We start from the raw sequence: 19,700 nt of genomic DNA on the forward strand, positions 1-19,700 counted from the left end.
AACTTCTGAATGTTTCAGTGAGTGCTGTTGGAGCCACAATCTGGAGGCAGAAAGTACAGGATTTTACTACACACCATGTACACTCATACGATTTCTGACAAATGAGTCAAACTAATAGCCAAAAGAATATCCCAAGAGCAGTCACAGAGAGCTTCAGAAAGACCTTGAAAAATAAAGTTGAGCTTCTCCTGTGAAAACAATTCACCCTGCTTTCATCTGCACTGGTCTCAACACACATTCAATGCACAAGACTCCACTGCTGAAGAAAAGGCATTCTGAAAATCATTTGAAATTTGATTCACAGCGTGAATACAGGGAAAATATAGTCTGGTCCAATGAGTCCAAAGTGGAACTCTTGATTTCATTTTACCCACCATGTTGAAGGAAGAATGGTCTAAGACAGGGGTGTCGAACTCAATTTCACCAAGGGCCACTTCAGCATATTGGCCACCCTCAATGGGCCACATTGACGGTATAAATCAGAAATGCCCAAGTGCAGTCCTCCAGACTGCAACTTTTAGATGCGTCCCTGTTAAAACATACGCCGGACAAAAAGTTGACTTCCCTCATTAGCAGCAACTCAGTTCTGTAGAGGCCTATGAATGAGTCAATGATCCAGGTGTGTTAGAGAAGGAACACATCTAAAGTTGCAGAGTGATGGGTCTGGAAAACTAGACTTGGGCAACCCTAGCATAAATGTATGAAAATACAATGTTAAAAATAAATTAAACAACACCTCATATTGTTAAATAACTAATTTTATGTATTCAAGTTTTAAATATTACATTTGAGTTTGCATGGATGTAAAATTACTGCTCAGTTTAAAAATTACAATATTTTTAAACTGAGCACTTTAAAAATATGCTCAGTATTTTTAAACTGCTCAGCTAAACTTTGCTCTTTAGCTCGTTAGCTTGTCGATGTTTCAGTTTTATTCGCTGGGAAAATTAATCTTTGTCTGCTTTAAAGATAAGCAGACAAAGAATAAAAACAAGTTTTGATATTAACTCTCAACTTCATTCACAAAACCTTTTCGTTATTTATTACACAACGAACATGTATTTCACATAAGAACCAAACAATTAGGTGATGCTGCCTGTCCTTGAACACAAAGCTGATCCCTCTTCACCCTGTCACCAACTCACACACATCCTCATTGTGTTCTGTAAATAAACACAAAACACAAGCAAAATCAATAAACTATATACATATTCCAGTATACTGAGTTTTGGTTTTACATTAATTCTATTTAAATTTAGTTTGTTTGTGCTTACTAATGTTTTCTGGCCGGATGTCTGGCACCGTTTTCCCCTGGTCAGTTCGTCCATGTCCGGTTTTAGTTCTATTCTGTGGCAATCCGCAAAACGGCATGTAGGTTTTCGTCAGTAATGCGCGATCTGGTCTTGGTCTTGTTTAAATTCATTATTGAAAACACAGATAGGTGCTTCCAAACATGGACAAAACACGAGCTGCGTGGAGTCGAAGCTGTGGCATCAAATCAGAGGGCAGGAGACGGTAAAAGTCCTCGATTGAAACATCACTGAACTTCGCTCTTTAGCTTGTTAGCTTGTCGATGTTTTATTCGCTGGGAAAATTAATAATCAGCTTGAGGTGACTCTGTTGCACTCTAGTGGCGAGAAGCCGTAATGTTGGCTGGTAACCATCGGAAGGCATTATGGGAGATGTAGTTTGTAGTCAATTCTTGCTCAAAACCTATTTTAAGTCAATCAATGGGGCTGTAAAACGGTGGTGGGGGGAGAGGGCCACATAAAATGACGTAGCGGGCCACATGTGGCCCGCGGGCCTTGAGTTTGACACATGTGGTCTAAGACATCACCCTAAAACTGTCAAGGTAATAGTGAAGATGCAAGTTAAAACATCTTGTTGTGGGTTGTGGTTGTATTATAGCATGTGGTACAAGCTGACCTCATATAACTGAAGGAAACGTGAATGGAGAAATGTACCTGGACATTCTTAATAAAAACGGGAAGACGAAAAAAGTGTGGATGTCCAAACAAGGCAGAAGTCTCCAACACAAAGCCAGTGAAACGCTAAACTTAGTTTCAAAGGAAAAACGAAAAAAAAAACCAACCTTGGATTTCTAGAAAGAAAGTAAAATTATTAATATGTCCCAGTCAATCAACTGACTTGCATCCAACTCAAAATCTATTAAAAGATCTGAAGATCAGAGCGCATAAAGACCTCCAGAGCCTTCTAGACATTAAGAAGGTTTTTATTAAGAATGAGTCAAAATCACACCTGAGTAAGTCATGTGACATGTTTCTCAATACAGGAGATCTTTTAAATCTTTTTGGACTGTGGCAGGAAGCTGGAGCGCCCGGAGAGAAACCTGCAAAGAGGATGTTAACTTTTGATAGTTTATTCACAAAATTCAATGTTTCTTCCTCCTCTAAAAAAACAGCTTTGTTGTTTTGGAGGTTAGTGGCAGGAGAAACCATTAGGTGGGATTTTCTGTGGAGTGTGGCGTTTCTCTTCATGTGTTTGCTTCTCATTATGAATCCCGCTTTTGTACACGTTTTCTTGAGAACAAGTTCAGAAAGCTTTAAAAACTGAGAACGATTTCTGAACCTGTTAGGAAACTTTTACAGAGGTTGTCCTCTCCAGAGGACGTCTTTACGGCAGCTGGAATCTGAGGATGATCTTTTTGTTCATCATAGAAAACTTCACAATCTAGATCAGCTTTTCTTTTGGGGAATCAGTAACATCCGGTCTCAAAGTTTATCCTCTTCTTCTGAGGTTGAACTGCTCTATTTGGGGTAGTATTTTATTTGAGGAATGGGTACAAACTGTACTGAACGTCTTTTCTCTTCTTTTGGCGATGAGCTACCCCGTCTGGGGTAGCTTTTTATTTGGGAACTCTATACAAACTGTACTGAACGTCTTTTCTCTTCTTTTGGCGATGAGCTACCCCGTCTGGGGTAGCTTTTTATTTGGGAACTCTATACAAACTGTACTGGACGTCTTTCCTCTTCTTTTGGCGATGAGCTACCCCGTCCGGGGTAGCTTTTTATTTGGGAACTGTGTACAAACTGTACTGAACGTCTTTCCTCTTTTTTTGGCGAGGAGCTACCCTGTCATCAGTGTCATCAGTGAGGTCACTGTGGGTCTGGGTCCTGCTTCTGGTCGTTGCTATGGAAACGATCAGATCAGTGACTAAATATTTAAAAAGTTTGTTTTTTTTCATTTATAGCATTACCAGGGTTTTCGACCTCTCCCCTGACGTCCCGAAAGAGGGTCAAAAGACCCTGAGTCCAAACTGACGACTCTGATGGCTCAAATTAGCATCCCTTCTTCAATTGTAAATGTGGCCATTGACCGTCAGGCCAGAAGGTAGGAGTGTGAATAGTCCATGTTGGGGGTGAGTGCGATCTATGATGGAGGCAGCTCTACAGTAGACTCTCCTGTAGGTAATGCTCTTCAGTTTAGTTTTGAAGCATACATGAAGTGTTTTTGGAGAGATGTGACCTTTTGCAGCTGATCCATGATGTTGTGCTGCATTATCCAGGTCATTTTGCCAAATGTACATAGAGTTTGCAAAACATACAATCTGTTTCAAGAAATATGCAAAGGTTTTTCTAAAAGAAATTAGTAATGTTTTTCTTTTAAATAAAGCTAAGTGGGTTTAAAATGACAGTTTAGAAATAAACTAACCAAATTAATTGTGTTGATCCACCTCAAAAAAATCATGCAAAAATTGTAAGCAAAAGAGATCTGGGAGACTTTGCACATCCAAATTTGCATGCAGCCTTTTGTGCTGTGGAGGATAAATAGGTGACTGCTTCACCTATTTAGTTCACAAGAACTAATGGCATTTATTTCAGTCATTATCTTTATCCAGGCCCGAAACCTGGGAGTAGTAATGGACTCTGACCTGAACCTCCAGAGCCACATAAAGACAGTTACAAAGTCGGCCTTCTATCACCTGAAGAACATTTCCAGGATTAAAGGACTAATGTCTCAGCAAGATCTAGAGAAACTCATCCATGCGTTCATCTTCAGTCGTATTGATTATTACAACAGCGTCTTCACAGGTCTGTCCAACAAATCAATCAAACAGCTGCAGCTGATCCAAAATGCTGCTGCTCGCGTTCTCACTAAAACCAGGAAGATAGAGCACATAACACCAGTTTTAAAGTCCCTCTACTGGCTCCCTGTAGCTCAAAGAATAGACTTTAAAATACTGTTGTTAGTTTATAAATCACTGAACGGCTCAGCACCACAATACATTAAAGATCTGCTGTTGTTGTATTAACCTTCCAGACCTCTCAGGTCTTCCGGTTCTGGTCTGCTCTGCATCTCCAGAACCAGAACCAAACGAGGAGAAGCAGCTTTCAGCATCTATGCACCACAAATTTGGAACAAACTTCCAGAAAACTGTAAAACAGCTGAAATACTGACTTCTTTTAAATCTCAACTGAAAACCCACCTGTTTAGAATTGTATTTGAAATGTAATCAATTACAAACTTATTGATGTAACTTGACGTAATGATTGATTCTATATTGCATTGTGATTCTGTGTTTGTAATGATGTAAAGCACTTTGAAATGTCTTGCTGCTGAAATGTGCTATACAAATAAAATTTGATTGATTGATTGATATCTTGCGGGGGGTGACCAAGGTTCCATCACTATGTGACAGCTGGTCAGCAAACCTGGCAAACATGATTGACATGGCAGCACTGAATGCACATGTGCTTTATCAGGCATGCATTGGGGTGCAGGAGAGACGGGTGGACTTCCTGGTTGAGCTTGCAAAAGAGTTCGGTAACTCTCATGTGAGTGAGAAGAAGGCCCACAAGGAGAAACTGCTTCGGCAACAACCTTCCACACCCAGCTCAGGCAAAAGGGCGAAGTTTGAGGTCAACCATCGATGCAGGAACAATTGTGCAATTGTGCGATTCGTTGAGGCCATTACCAGGGTAATGGCCTTATTTACAGAACAAAAGCACCTGTTAGCTAAAATCCTTCAGGTCAGTCGACCCGTCTCTGGGCTCCAAAGGTAGAAATGTTAAATGACCTTTCTCTGGTAATGCCTTAATACTGCCATTAACAGAGGTGCAAACTCGATATGGTTAATATTCGAGTCAAACTCCAACTTACTGGCTTCAGGCCAACTTGGACTTTCAGACCAATGACTTGAGACTTCACTTTGACTTGAACCCTTTTATTTGAAAAGCCTTGATATCTTACAACAGATAGAAAGTATGTTTCTGGGCATGTAACAATGTTACCATACCTGGCCTGCAATCCAGCTCGCTCCCTGCATCCTTTGGCCATTTTTCAATATTTTCTTATTTTGTTGCTTCAACAAGCACACGTGATCTATCTTGTTTACCTGCTTTTCTTTTACATCGTACAATGACAGCAAAGTCTCCAATGGTGCTAGAGAGGTTCTCTTTTCTAGCAGGGGTGTGCAAAGTTGAACAAGGAAAAAAAAAATCCAATCAGCATTATCCAAAAGGCGACTGCTATGCAGCATATCTACATACCATGATGCATAGTAAGTTTTTAAAGTCAGACAGAAGCAAGTGTCTCAGACACATTCTTAATTGCGAGCCAAGAGACAGTGACTTGAGGGATGTCAGCAGATGTATTGACATTCTGTGAGAGATCCCAGAACTGCCACAAGTGTGTGGGCATAGTGTTGGGTGACGGACTAAGTGCAAAAAACAGAGAGCACACAGTAACATTTCCCCTGAAGTCATAATGGAAGTGTGTTTTTCTTCTTTAAGAGAAAAAAAACACAGAATAAATAAATAAATACAGAAATAAATCTTGAAGGATATTAGGACGTCTATTGGCAAATGTCAGGCAGGTCTTTGTGTTTTTATTATTTAGTCAGCAGTGACAATGGCCAAGCACCTCACCCATGAATGCAATTTTTACCTAGCTGCTTACTTAACGGAGGCAAATGAGGCATTCAGATCTTTAGATGCTGCTCTGGATTTGTTTGTGACCTCCTGGATGAGTTGTTTATTGCACTCTGAGTAATTTTGGTAGGGACAACACTTCTCATGTGTTCTGATCTACTTCATTTAATCAGACAGGTTATGTTAAAGTCTGCAATGGACAGGTGACCTGTCTGGCTCTCGCCCGGTGATTGACTGCCCCTTTTAATCCTGCTGGACGTTCCCCTTTATTGATCTGCCTGTCAGTGCCTGCCTGCAGATGGCTCAGTGTGATAGGACAATCGGCTCTTTTAATGTTGATGGTTCTTGCAAGTCCCTTACAAGCTTGATGTTGATGGAACTGACCCCTTTAAGTATAAGGAGTTTTATGCAACCTTGCAAGGATCAACAGGTTTAGATGGTGAATGAATGGATGAATGACTATGTTAAACTGAAACTGTGGTGTGATAAAGGTATTCAGCTACCCTGAGTCAAGATATCAAAGGTAGCAGTATTGTCTAAAATTTACTTTTTTGATCTTTTCATCACGTTAGAATGTTATTCTCTAGTCAAACACATACCTAGAGTGTTGCTTTGAATCTTCATGCATGTTTGAGAAATCCTTTAATCTCCCGTGGCAACCACTAAACTGTACCGCCACACAGAGCAGCCTTCCCCCGCGACTCCCTCACTCACCTCCTTCAGACCAGCAGCAGCACTTAGCAAATACCTGGTGGAAGTGGGCATCTGCTGACTTCATTATATGAGCTACTTCTTAGTGAAACACTAGTAAAGATGTTATTTAAGGGTTAAAAGAGGAGCGGTGTTATGACTTCCTGAAAGTGGAGTATCGGGAAAAGCAGGAGATTTTGAAGAGACAGCGTCCCAATTCCAAGGCATTATATTACAGAGTTAAATGTCTTTTAAGTCATATTTTATATACTAGTTTTATAACTAGTAAAGGTGACATAGTTACTTAAATCTATATAATACTGGCCCTTTAATTAATTATAAAAACATTCTCCAATGCATCAGAAAGATTTACAGTCTGCATTAAATTATGAAATGTAGAGCACTGTATGTTCATGGTACAACATGAAGTTAAATACAAACCATGACGCAGAAATGGGTAACAGAAATGGGTTTGCTAATTAACAAAATGGGTTTTAACTAATATATATTTAGTAAAGATAAAGACCTGCCAGTGGATATTTACACAAGAATAAATTTGAACTCAACTACTTTTAACCATTTTTGTCACATTTGGTCAAACACATATCCAACAACATCAAATTGTCTTTTCTCTGCAGACAAAAAAAAAAAAAGGTGAGTAATTTCTGGCCATCTGGCTATAATTAAGCTGACTATTAGGTGTTTTCTCAATAAAAAGATTAAACTAGGACCTTATTTACTGACTTTTTCTTATGAAATGAAAGAAAATATGCATAAGAGATATTAATGAAGTCAGCTTGGAGACCCATGAAGATGATTTCTATGCGGAGGGTCCTGAATTTTGTTCTTTCGTGCTTTATTCTCCTCTCCACATTGGTCATCGCTTTATTCTTTTAAGGTTGAAACTTTCAGTAAAACATGCTACACTGATTTCAATCCTGCAATCTCTTCTGCGAATGGTGAGCAGCTTCGTTGAGTCAATTCAATATTTTACAGAGAGCCAGTGAAGGGAGGATGAGTGGGTAAAACAGAAGAACTGAACCAGTAATAATATCTATATCTATATCTATATATATATATATATATATATATATATATATATATATAAAGAAACTTGCATCTGTATTAGACCCAAACGTCATTCTTGAGTGGCAGTTGAGCAAAGGAGGCTGTGACTGAAAGCATTAAAACTATTTGAGTCAAACGTAAAGAGTGTATATGTTGCCATGTCTGCTTAGTTTTGAATATTTTATTTACACTTTTGATTTTAGAACATGTAATTTTATACTGTGGATAAAAATCTTCAAGAAACTATTGACAGACACCTCAATATTCCTGTCAAAAACCAGAATTGCATGTGTTCCCATCTTTGTTTTGTTTTGATTTAATTTTTAAAAACCTTATTGGTGATGTTAATAACACGATGTGTGGACTGCTGTAAGGATAACGGCAGCATTACTGCAGCTAAACATGGATAGTCAAATGAACTAAAGTGAAACTGTTACTTTTGACACAGGTGACCTTACGATCGACTGCCTTGACAAATGACTTGGCACCACAAAATTAACTTTTCAGTGAAAGTTAATGAAAAATCCAAATTTTGGCAGTACTGCCAGGAGTCTGGCTCCTTTCAGTCCATTCTGCTCCCCATGGTTCAATTTATTTGGTCACATTGTTCTGCATTTACACTCTTCCTTACGGGCACACAATTTGTGAGCTTGCTTATTTGTAGGCATAAAATTGGACCTAATTGTTATGCAGATGACGTCGCAAGTGAGACTTAACGAGACACGCTGATACTGGTAACTTCATTGACTCTGTGACCGGGATATTAACAGTTCGATGCTCACAGTTGGGCTAATTTGGATAAAAAAAAAGATTGACACATTTTTACCTCTAGTGATAAAACTCTCTAAATATTCTTCACACAATGCCTGGTCATTGAAGAGTGTAAGATATTTTTCCAACTAGTTTAGGCAGATTCAGCTTAAACAACACTTTCCATTTTGGAAGATGGATGGATCATTGTTCTGTGAGATGTTCTCCTTAACTTTACTTTTTGACCTGTCGGCTGTGTTGCTTAGTCTTGAGACTGTTTGTTCTCTAATATCCTCACACACACATCTGAGTTATTCACAGAACAGCTGGATTTTTACTGAGATTAAATTACATACATGCAGACTCATGTAGACATTTGGCAAAATCTGAAGGAATTTGATTGGACTTGATTTTATTTTGTGGTATCACTGCAAAGGCACCTGAACAGAACTGCAACCTCAAATTTTAATTTATAAAACCTTTTGAAAACTGTATAAACTCCTTTTATTTTATGTCATAAAATTCCAGTAGCATGCATTAAGATTTGATGGTTTTATAGGAATACTTTTGAAACCTTCTGTGTAGTTATCGAGAAATTTTGTATTCAAGAACATTTCGCTGCCTTCTTGACCCAGCTCTGTCGGAAAAGAAAGACAATGAATCAGAATACAGCGCTTCAAGAAAGCTAATGTCTCTGACATACTGATGACATCTTTTGCAGACATGGGGAGATTGGTGGAAAAATGACACCGGATATCTTCCTCAGTAAGAAGAATAAAGGTGATTAAAGTGATGGGGCTGATTAAATGCAATGCATACAGCTGAGATGAATGAGCAGAGTGGAGAAGCTGTGGCAGCAGTGGAAGAATCAGATTAAAACAGGATGTTTTAGATGGTACAAGTCATTTGTTCAAATGCCTGGAAGGACAACCACTTACATTTACATCAAAAAGACCTTGCAGCAAATATGACTTCCATTACATATTTTTACAACGGATAATTTTGTTTAACTTTGAAACTCATGCATTTAATTTCCTGAAAATCTGTCTTCCATGAAAAACAAAATTATAATTCAAATCCACAAAAATACTTTAATGATCCCAAAGGGAAATTAAATGATGTTGTTACTCATATTAATTCAGATTCTTCAAAGGGTAATTATAGATGGTGATGGCAGGAAAGACATCATGTAGCGGCCTGTGTTACAGCTAATTTGAAGAAGCCTCTGACTGAAGACACTCTGTTTTTCTAAGACTCACGAAAAGAAAATCAACCTGCAAGAAACGAGGAGAAATTGAGAAATGTCCACATTGTAACCAATAAGTAGGCTTATGAAAACTGAGGTGCTTTAACTTACAAATAAATACAAACAGGCTCAGTTCAATTCTATTTACAACAATCTGCTTTGATCTGAGAAATTCTTCATCACAACCTTGTCCTACAAACTAAATGTCCATATCTAACATTAAAACAATCGGGGACACGTTCCACAGCTGACTCTAAAAATGGACTGGGCACAGCAGGAAAATGACCCGGCAGAACGACTCAACACACCTGTGAAACTCCTCAAAGGAATTTGATCGCTGTTTATTGGATTTGATCAAAGCCTCTGAGAGAGTTGATTCATATGATGATTCCAACCACGTTACAACAAAAAACTATTTATTTGGAAATTATTTAGGGTTTAAGATTTAATATCTTGCTCTTTGTTAGTTAGCAATGACATTGTGTATCCGTGGAGCTGCACTCCTGGCTGTGATTGGTTGTTTCCGACGGAGCGGTGTATTTCTGCAGATGAAAGTAGGATCAAAGTGAGAAGGCAGAGGAGAATGATCTTTTCACAGGTTAACTGTCTTAAACTATGCTGTGACGACATAGTGACAGTTTTAATAAATATGTAAAAAAAACAAAAAAAATTTAAGTTACATACTGAGTGGGAAGAAGAAATGTTCGAAAGTAGTTCTTCAGGAGCTTTGAATGTTAATAATACTCAATATGAAGCCACGATTAATCTAAAATTACTCATCCTGAAAAACATATTGAGACATTTATTGATTGTGAGATTGATTGTCTTTTGCTATAAAGACAAATCACAAAAGATTACTTTTACTATGATGATTCTTGGCGAGCTGTGCCCAGACAAAGCTTTCTTTGTGTCTCTGAATCCAAGCTCTCAGTTGGAAGGCAATCATCTGTTTGCAAGTATTTAAAAAAAGCTAAAAAAAATCTGAAAGAAACATCAATTGTTTCAAGTATTCTTCCAAACTTGTTACCATACAGGCTGCAAACAAACAAATAGCTTTCTCAGATATTTGCTTCATATGTTTTAGTAGAGCATGTCTACGCAAACAGCCGTCATAGCATGTCGCTCAAATTCATTTAATATTTTCTTTTGCTCCTTTCTTTCACTCACATTGTAGGACAGCTGTTTTAAACAGCAGCACCATCATTTCTAATAAAAGCTTATTTTCCAAAAGACAAGCCTTTTAACACAGCTCTAAAAATACAGACAAGTGTTAAAATAGCATATCAGATGTGAGAAGCGTGACTGAGGTGTTTCTGTATGAGTAATAAGAAGGAAAGCGAATGAGCGATCCCGCTGATGAATGCGAAGTAACAGTAACAGACATGTTTTAACGGGTGGTCTCTCTCTGTGTGTCAGAAGCTGGACAGCGTGTGAACCAGCCTGATGAGAACATATGCTCTCTGCCCTGCAGCTTGATCACAGACTCCCAGATTAAAATCTGCAATGTCTTGCAATCGTTTTCATAACCCTTGGGGTTTCTCACCTTTTCGAAAAAATTACAAGCACAAATTTGAACACATTTCAGAAAATAAAAACCTGAAATCACATATTGGTGAAAATGATTACAAATAGTGAGACATGGATCTGTTCTCCTGGCAGGGACGGCTCCATCATCGAAATGCATTGCAGCTGTGAAGCTGTAAAACAGCGTTATTTAGATTGTAGTTTTCAGTGTAGATGGCACATGAGAAAAGAGAACTTTATTCTCTTTTTCTCAACACAGTAATCTTTACAGCTGTAGAGTCGTCTACATAGAACTCAACAGGCTGTAGCTATCGCTGCTTGGGACACTAGCAAATATTGAAAACAGCCTGATTTAAAGATTCGCCGAGGGATTATTTTTAATCCTATTTAACCAGTTAATAACACACATTTAATGCCCCCAAATAACTTCACAGGCCCTGATTGGGAGGCAGCTGCACTGAGTAGACGGAGTGGGTGGACAGGAGGTAGATGCGAGTTCCAGATTGGCTCCTACGGGTCTAACATAATGGGAGCTTCTGGTGTCATACAGGGCTTACCCCCATGAGCTAGCAATAAAATTAACCATGATTTTGAAATTAAAGACATACATAAACCTTGTTTTGATGGCACAGATAATGATGGCACTTATTATCATTGTTAAATGCAGATTTAGCATTCAACAATGCTAAATCTGCATCCAATAGATCTTGATCTATTACCGGCTCTGAGGGTTTAATAACCCCCTTAGAGGTTTCATGGTATGTAAACATTTCAGCATTTTGCTTTGTTCTGGGATTTTTTTGAGCTTTATTCTCTATTGTTACAATAGAGAACAATAGGTGTCGTACAGGGTACAGAAGACCAATGGGTAGAGGTGGTGCTCTTCATGTCACGCAGCAATGAGTAATACTTGCAGAAACACCTCATTGCTGAAACAACAGCTGCAAATCACAGTCAAATCAGATTTGCCCATCCTTCTCTGGCAAATAACTCTAGTGAAGTCAGAGTGGATGAAAAGCATCCGTGAACATAAGTTTTCAGTTCCTGCTACAGATTCTCAACTGAAACTGGATTGTAGTTTGGACTTTGACTGGATCATTCTAGTACATGAACGTTCCTGGATCCAAACCATTTCCCTGTAGTATTGCCGGTGTGTTTAGGGTTGTTGTACTGCTGAATGTGACGCTCTTAACAGGTTGCCTTCCAAGGTTGCTCTCTATTTATCCCCATCCTTTTTCTCAACAATCTGACCAGTTTTGTTATTAATATTTCTATTAATAACGACGTATACATAAGCTCAAGCTTTAGTCAGAAAACTTTCCCCGGCTTGCAGTGCTCAAATTTAAAACCTATTTAGTTTTTGTGAGATTCTCTGCAATGCAAAGCTTGAGTCAGCCTAAATATACGCTTTAAAATCCCCACTTGAGGAACCTTATGAAAGTGTTCTGAAGAGCTGACAGCTGGGCCATGAGATAATTAAGCTTTAGATTCATAGCAATTGTGTATTACCGCTTTAAAGGACATATTCCAGCTCATTGTGATATTTGCTTTAGCAGTTTGTCTAAAAGCTTATGACGTGTGAGAAAATCTGTTGGTTTACTGACTTTGCTAAACTGCATACTCACTGACGTACAATAAACAGGGCGTCCGGGGTACCTGACTGTGAAAACAAAACTGCTTGTCAGATTTGTGTTTGACCTGTTGATGCTGGGAGAAAATTGTAAAAGCATATAGATGTAAGTGAACAGCACAGAGTGGTGATTGGAGGGAGGAAAAAAAGGAAGCAGAGATTGAAAAAATGAAGGTGAGTAACGGAGGAAACTAGAGCAAATGTAGGCCGGTAGAGGAGGAAGAGGAGGAGTTGATCTGAAGTGAAAGAGAGGGAGGAGAGAGGGGAAAAGGGAGGCAGGCTTAAATCCTCGCACCATCATTACCAAGGCGCACATGCAGCCCCTCCTGTGATGGAGTGAGAGGGGATGGAGAGAGATGCAGGGAGAAAAGATGGAGTTGCAGAGGGAAAGGAAAGCAGGATTACTGGTGTGACAGCACAGGCAGATGAGCGTCAGCGCAGCGGAGAGGGAGAAACTCTGCTGAAGGAAAAAAAAGAAGAAAAAACAAATCAGTGCAACAGGATGAGGACCTGCTAGTGCACAGCCTGCCCGACCCCACAGACCTGCCATCTGTCCTGCTTTTTTCTCTCTGTTCCTGACGCTTCCAGCATCCTATAACATCTGGATCACCTCACATCCATATGGGAAGGAGGGCAGGACGGGAGGAACAAACCTCAATTTGATCCCTTTCTTTTTGCTGCTAACGCAGGACCTGAGGAGGAGCATCAGCAACTGGGGGCCTGAAAAGTGAAGCAAAGGAGGAGGAAAACTTTCTTCAAACATGTTTAGGTTTGGACAGGACCTTTCCCCATGCGTGTGGGAAATTCTCCAACTTTCTATGGATTTTTTTTCTCTCTCTCTGAGGAGGGAGAGGTAGAAAAAGAAGGAGGAGGCTCCACCGTCAGCAGTGCTGGAGTGTTACAGAGGTTTGTGCTCCTGTCATTGAGGAAACATTTTATCACTCTCCCTCCCTCTCTGCCTCTTTCACTCCTCCTCTCATCCGAGCAGCGAGGAGCCTGACGGATACAGACGGAGAACCAAACACAGCTGCTTCACACACACACACATACACGCCCACACGCCGGCTGCTGTGCCAGGGCTCCCACACCTCCCTTTCCTTCTTTCACCCTCCGTCACTTTCCTCTCCAGTCCCGTTTTGATGCCCTGTCTTCACCTCCACGACCACTTGTGAATGTGATGCACGCAGGAAAGCAGACGGGGAGCGGAGCGCCCAGACAGTTTCTTTTTTGGGGGAAAAAAAGACACACACCTACACTTGCCATCACGTTGTGAAGTCCTTCAGGAGAGTGTGTGGATATCAAAGGCTGCTTTGCACACCCCTACACACGCACACACACGCGGAGGGACTGATGAACTCACACTCTCCTGCTCTCGCTGAAAGACGTGGTCTAAATGTGGACTCCTACAGGTGCTGAGAGGGGAGAGAGGGGCAGGTGAGGAGCAGGTGAAGGCAAAAGGAGACGCTTTGAGGAAAGAAAAAGAGAGAATAATAATGGAGCATCTGGAGTTTAAGTTGGATGAGAGCAGAAAACAGAGGTAAGTGCATAAAACAGCCATTCTGTCACTATCAGAGGCCTATATCCTTTACATCTAACAAGTATGAATGGATATAAATCAATGCATACAGGCAGAGTAGGGAGCTCAGGGGCGTTCTGAGAGCCTAGTGTGAGTAGTCACACTTTCAGTTTTTGTAAGTGACGAGTTTCCTCGGGAGAAAGTGTGCATCTGTTGCTGACAGAAACAGAGCAACGGTTTTGTTAGTGGAACACCGAGATCCTGTGTGAGACTGAAGATATTTGCATTTCCCTCTCAGGGGTTTGATTCTTACTTGACGTCTGAGTTCAACCTGTTTTAGTTGTGCTGTTGATTTGCCCTATAATCATCAGCAGCTGTCTGCTCCAGTTTTACTACTGAACACTGAGCTGCAGCGTCACTGCTACGCAGACCTGTGGGTCCTGAGCAGGAGCTTTGGGCCCCTTCACTAAGGCTCAGAAGGGGGTCACACAAAATTTATTAGAGTATTTCATCATTTAAAAGAGCAATTCTCATTTTCATTTTCATTTTGTATTGATGTATTTTCTACCTCAAGCTGCTGTATTTCACGTGAATGCTTTTCACATTTGAGTTACACATAATTATGATAATAATTTCACTAGAGCCCATAATATTAATAAAAATAATATGCTTACATGATATACTACATATAGTAATGGATCAAAACTGGGCTTGGGTAGATTTTAGATGAGAGTAGGATGACCTTGAATGAAAAAGTTAGTCAAAAAGAATAATGCTAAACATGATAAAAGTGTTTATATTTAAGACAATTTCTCCAATAGCTGCAAAAATAACATATTGATTATTTTATTATGTTAATGTAGGCATGTTCATATATTTGTGCTTTTATACATTGTTAAGCAAAAATAGTGAGCTAAACACTCATTTCATCAAATAGCAGTTTTTATATTAGCTATACACAGAATATTACATACGTACACGAGGTTTACAACTTTAGCTAGTTCATTCATTGGGTTTTGTGCCCTGCTAGCTAGCCTGCAATCAGCTGCTTAACAGAAATGTTGTTTCTAGATTTTAAACAGTGGTAGTTTAACAAAAACAAAAAATTTACCAGCTACTAGTTTTCAAAATATCTCCGAGTGGCCAAAATTGAACATATTTGAGGGAATATACAAGAACGTTCAACATCTTACTTCAAATGCAGAAAAGAGAAAGAAGATTTTATGTGACACCAATCTAAGCTGCATATTAAACATTTGCTTGTAGAATTTGTAGCATTTATATTCAGCACCGTTTGCTCTCATACCTCTAAATACGATACAGCAAACCCAACTACTTTTAGAAATAATTCTTAAAAACAGTTCAAATCTCAGCTTTAGTCCAAGTGTTATGTGTTAGTGAACATTAGAGAAAAAAATCAGCATCATGAAGACAGAGGAACACAGTAGAGAATTTGGAGAAAACGTCTCGGAGAAGTTTAAAACAAAGCTATGATGTAAAACAACACCTCAGTCTTTGAACATCTCAATCCTTCATCTGATGGTAACTCTGTGACAGAATCATTTATAAGCAGAAAAGCTATTAATCATAAACTCCAAAAACTGACCTCTGTGGAAGACTGGCAAGAAAGTCACTGATGAACCTGAGAAATTGTTTTCAGTTTATGGTGAGCAGTGAAACATTTGGAAAATTAGACCTATTCGGACATTTTTGGCCAGCAATGCAGACTAACACTCCACATCACTGTGAACACAACATTTTCAAAGTGAAACGTGAAAGAGGCAGCTTCATACAGTGGGAATAAATTTCTTTAGCATAGACAAGAAAGTTGGTCAGCATTGATAGGAAGATGGATGGAACTAAATACAAGGGCCAATTGTAGAGGAAAAGCTGTTGAAGGCTGTATGGCTAGACTAGTGGAAGTTCACCTTTCAGGATGAGCCTTACAGCAGGAGCTGAGAATGGCCTAGTCAAAGTCTAAACCTAATTTTTCTTCAGTATGACTTCGCCCCCAGGAATATAAGAAGGGCAGGTCCAGGCCTGGTGGGACAAAATCTATTCTACCTGATCTTGAGCTTCTTTACAAATCATAAAACAGTTGTGTTTCAAGAAGAGACAAACTTCCAAAGACTTACAGCTGAAACAGCTTCAACACTTTGACTGAAGGAGTCTAACACAAATTCACACTGCACTTTTTCAGATGTTTCTTTTTTTTTTTTTTTAGCTGAATGTGTTATGGTGTCATGCATGTGTCATCATTTTAGTGTACATAAGCATATGGCTATAACCTGTCAAAATTAGAAGAGTCTTAAGGGATATGGAAAGAATGTAAAACTATACAAGAATCCATGTTTACGTTATCTGTTCAGTTCTGTGCTATTTTGTTTTTGTCATAATTAGTCTTTTCCATTGTTGTTATACAAGTTGGTAATATATTAACAGTGCTGGATGTAATAGATATTTGTCGTAAGTTACTTAAAAGGATGATACCTGGGACTATTTCCGCACAAAAGTAACAAAAAAAGTTGCATCGGCGCAGTAACAAACAGGAAAAATGCAAAATGAGAAACAAGTGTCTGACCTTCACTCAAATCTCTGGGTCCCCTCTTATTGGATAGATGTAAAGTAAACAAAGGTGTATTGAGAGCATTTCCCCCCTGATATGTTGAGAGGAAATTAATTTCTGTCTCTGATTTTCACAATTCATATACCCACCATAATTATTAAGAATATCAAAAGATGAAAAGAATAAAGAAAGGATTTCAGTTACACTTGAATTAATGGGACTGTGAAGCACATCAATCACTTCTCACCCTTAAGTCGCCATCAGATCAGTTGAGTTAAGACTGTGTTTGACAGATAACACGCTATTACCCCTGGACCAGGAGCAGCAGCTCTGTCCTCATCAGTCAGCTCAACTGAGACACCATTTTCTTTCTTTTCTTTTTTGCACTTTCATCCAGCCATGTGAATGACTTGATGGAGACCAGCTGACGTACGGCTCTCACAACCTCCCGCTCGCATACGTTTAACATCATTACTCAACCTTCCAAATATAAATTAAACTCTCAATATGAATAAATACATGTGTCACGCTAAACCCTGGAGCTTATTATGAAACATATCACATAACGTCTGCCACATGAATTTATCATAATTAGGATTTTAAGTGCTAACACTGAAACCCTGTCCGTCCAGGGGGGGTTTCTCCTCTTACACATGAAGATTTGACAGCTTTACAGGAAATCGTTGCGAGCCAGACATTATCGTCTGGATGACTGACGTTGACAAGGTGAGAGGATTTCTAAATCGGCTTGGGCCTTCACCACTCAGATCTATAGCAATGGAAATCTCAGAGACTCCAGAAGTGTGGCTAAAACAGTCATTAAAAGGCTTACATGGTGTGTGTGTATATATAGTATATATATATTTAGTAAGTGCACATACCTGTATATATGTATTGTAAGTGCAGAAGTCCTTTTTTTTAGATATCTCAAGGGGCTCACAATTTCTTCAGACTGTCACTTTGGAAATCTCAGAAAAAAAGCAGTAAGAAAATGAAACAAGTGACTTTGTTAAAAGAATTTGAATTTATTAGGGTTCTACAGCTGTAGATCTGGGATGTTTAAACAAAGTGCATTAAATTGGAAACCAGGGAATAAAGCATTCCCTTATGTTATGCTTACTCCTGAGTTTTGAGTCTGTCCCTTAAGTCAGAATTGCAAGGTAAAAAAAAATAAAAAATCTCAGACAAAAAAATAGAATACCTAGAGAAAACATTATGCCATCAAGAGTCCCTATCCACATAGCTTCCTGCTTTTCAAATCTTAAGACTAAACTTATATAAGTCTAAACTTAGTCTCATATTCCTGCCATGTAAGGTGTGTTAAGGGTGACCTAGTCCACTTGGAAGGATGTCAGGACCACTCAGATCTCAAATCAGTAGTATTCATCATGTTGGATAGTTTTGGCCGGATACTCCAGTGTTTTGGGTGTTCCCCAAGGAGAAAGAATAGTGCAGCCTGTTGAATGTGATGTGTAGTAAATTAGAAAGCGATCTTTGGCTCTGAACTAATGTTTCAATTCAATAGAATTTATGAGATTTCCCTTCGGACATCTGTATGTTTATGTGTGAGATCTGCTTCTTGTATCGTCAGTCTTGTCCTTGGTTCAGTAGACTTGTTTATCTTTAAAGCTAAAAGGCCATTTGGAAATAAGGTCAAAATGGAGTCAGTACTCCTCCTAATCCAGGCATGTCCAAAGTCCGGCCCGAGGGCCAATCACGGCCCGCGGTCAGATTTCATACGGCCCGCAGCTTCGGTCTTATAATGTATTATTTATGGCCCGCCTCCACTGTCAAACAGAATAAATAAATCATAAAACTTGAAACTGTAATTCCTCCTTTCACCAAATGGTGGCAGCACCACTTTAATACTATCAGTCTGCCTCCGTGCAGCGAACCGCTCTCCACTCATTTCTGCCATGGCCACTGCAAAGAAAACAAGTTGACAGTGAGGGCCGCCGCTTTCAAGAGAGACGGGAATTATAATACTTCTTCACTGAAAATCAAGCCACTTGTGCTTGTCTAATTTGTGAGACGGTTGCCTTGTTTAAGGATTTCAACGTAAAGAGACACTACCAGACTAAACATGCTAACGTATACAACAAGCTAACAGGAAGTGACCGTGCTGAAAAACTGAAGCAACTCCAAGCTGCACTGGCATCACAACAGCGATTCTTCACGCGGGCCTGTGAGTCAAAAGAAAATACCACCAAGCTACGAAGTTAATGTTAATAGCTAAACATGGCAAACCTTTTACTGAAGGTACATTTATCAAAGACTGTGTTATGAAAATGGTGGAGAACATTTTGCCCTGAGAAGAAGCAAGAATTTGAGAAAAATGTTTGCCTGGCAGTAACAGTGTGGCACTGAGAGTTGAGGACATGAAATTGAGTATTTTGAACGGCAACGTCTGTCACTATCAGCAGTGAAGAGCCAAAAGAACATTTATGGCACTTATTTTTATTAAACTGTTGAGTAAGATTTGGTTATTACTGTTGATGTTATGAACCTGTAGATGTGACAAACTATTACTTTCTGAAAGATATTGTAAATGACAAGAGCAAAATTCACTTGTTTTAAGATTTAATAATAACAGACAACTTTGCATTACTTATAACTCCTGTTTAAAATGTTCTTGAGGCAAAGATATTTTTAAACTCATGTAAATTTAAGGTATTTCATACAGTTTGTTCAATGTTATCTGACTCTCCAGATATGAATGAAAGGCAGAATTTGGGTTTTTAGAGTTATTCTCATCTGCCTGAGTGGCTTATATTTGGTTATTTTGTCATTTGAAAAATAAAGATAATTGTGACAATGAA

At 39.1% G+C, this 19,700-nt stretch overlaps 1 protein-coding gene across 2 annotated transcripts in view; it reads left to right on the forward strand.

Annotated features, from left to right (window-relative positions):
* Positions 1-13,104: 13,104 nt before the first annotated feature.
* Positions 13,105-19,700, forward strand: part of LOC114152282 (glutamate receptor ionotropic, NMDA 2C-like) — a 56,687-nt gene continuing 50,091 nt past the window's right edge. The window contains exon 1 of one of the 2 annotated variants that reach the window (XM_028030119.1): positions 13,105-14,336. The gene's annotated coding sequence lies outside the window, so the exon portion shown is untranslated. The remainder of the gene's footprint in view (positions 14,337-19,700) is intronic. The other variant, XM_028030120.1, reaches the window with a different exon arrangement.

The sequence above is a fragment of the Xiphophorus couchianus genome, chromosome 10, assembly GCF_001444195.1.
Source record: "Xiphophorus couchianus chromosome 10, X_couchianus-1.0, whole genome shotgun sequence".
Lineage (NCBI taxonomy): Eukaryota > Metazoa > Chordata > Actinopteri > Cyprinodontiformes > Poeciliidae > Xiphophorus > Xiphophorus couchianus.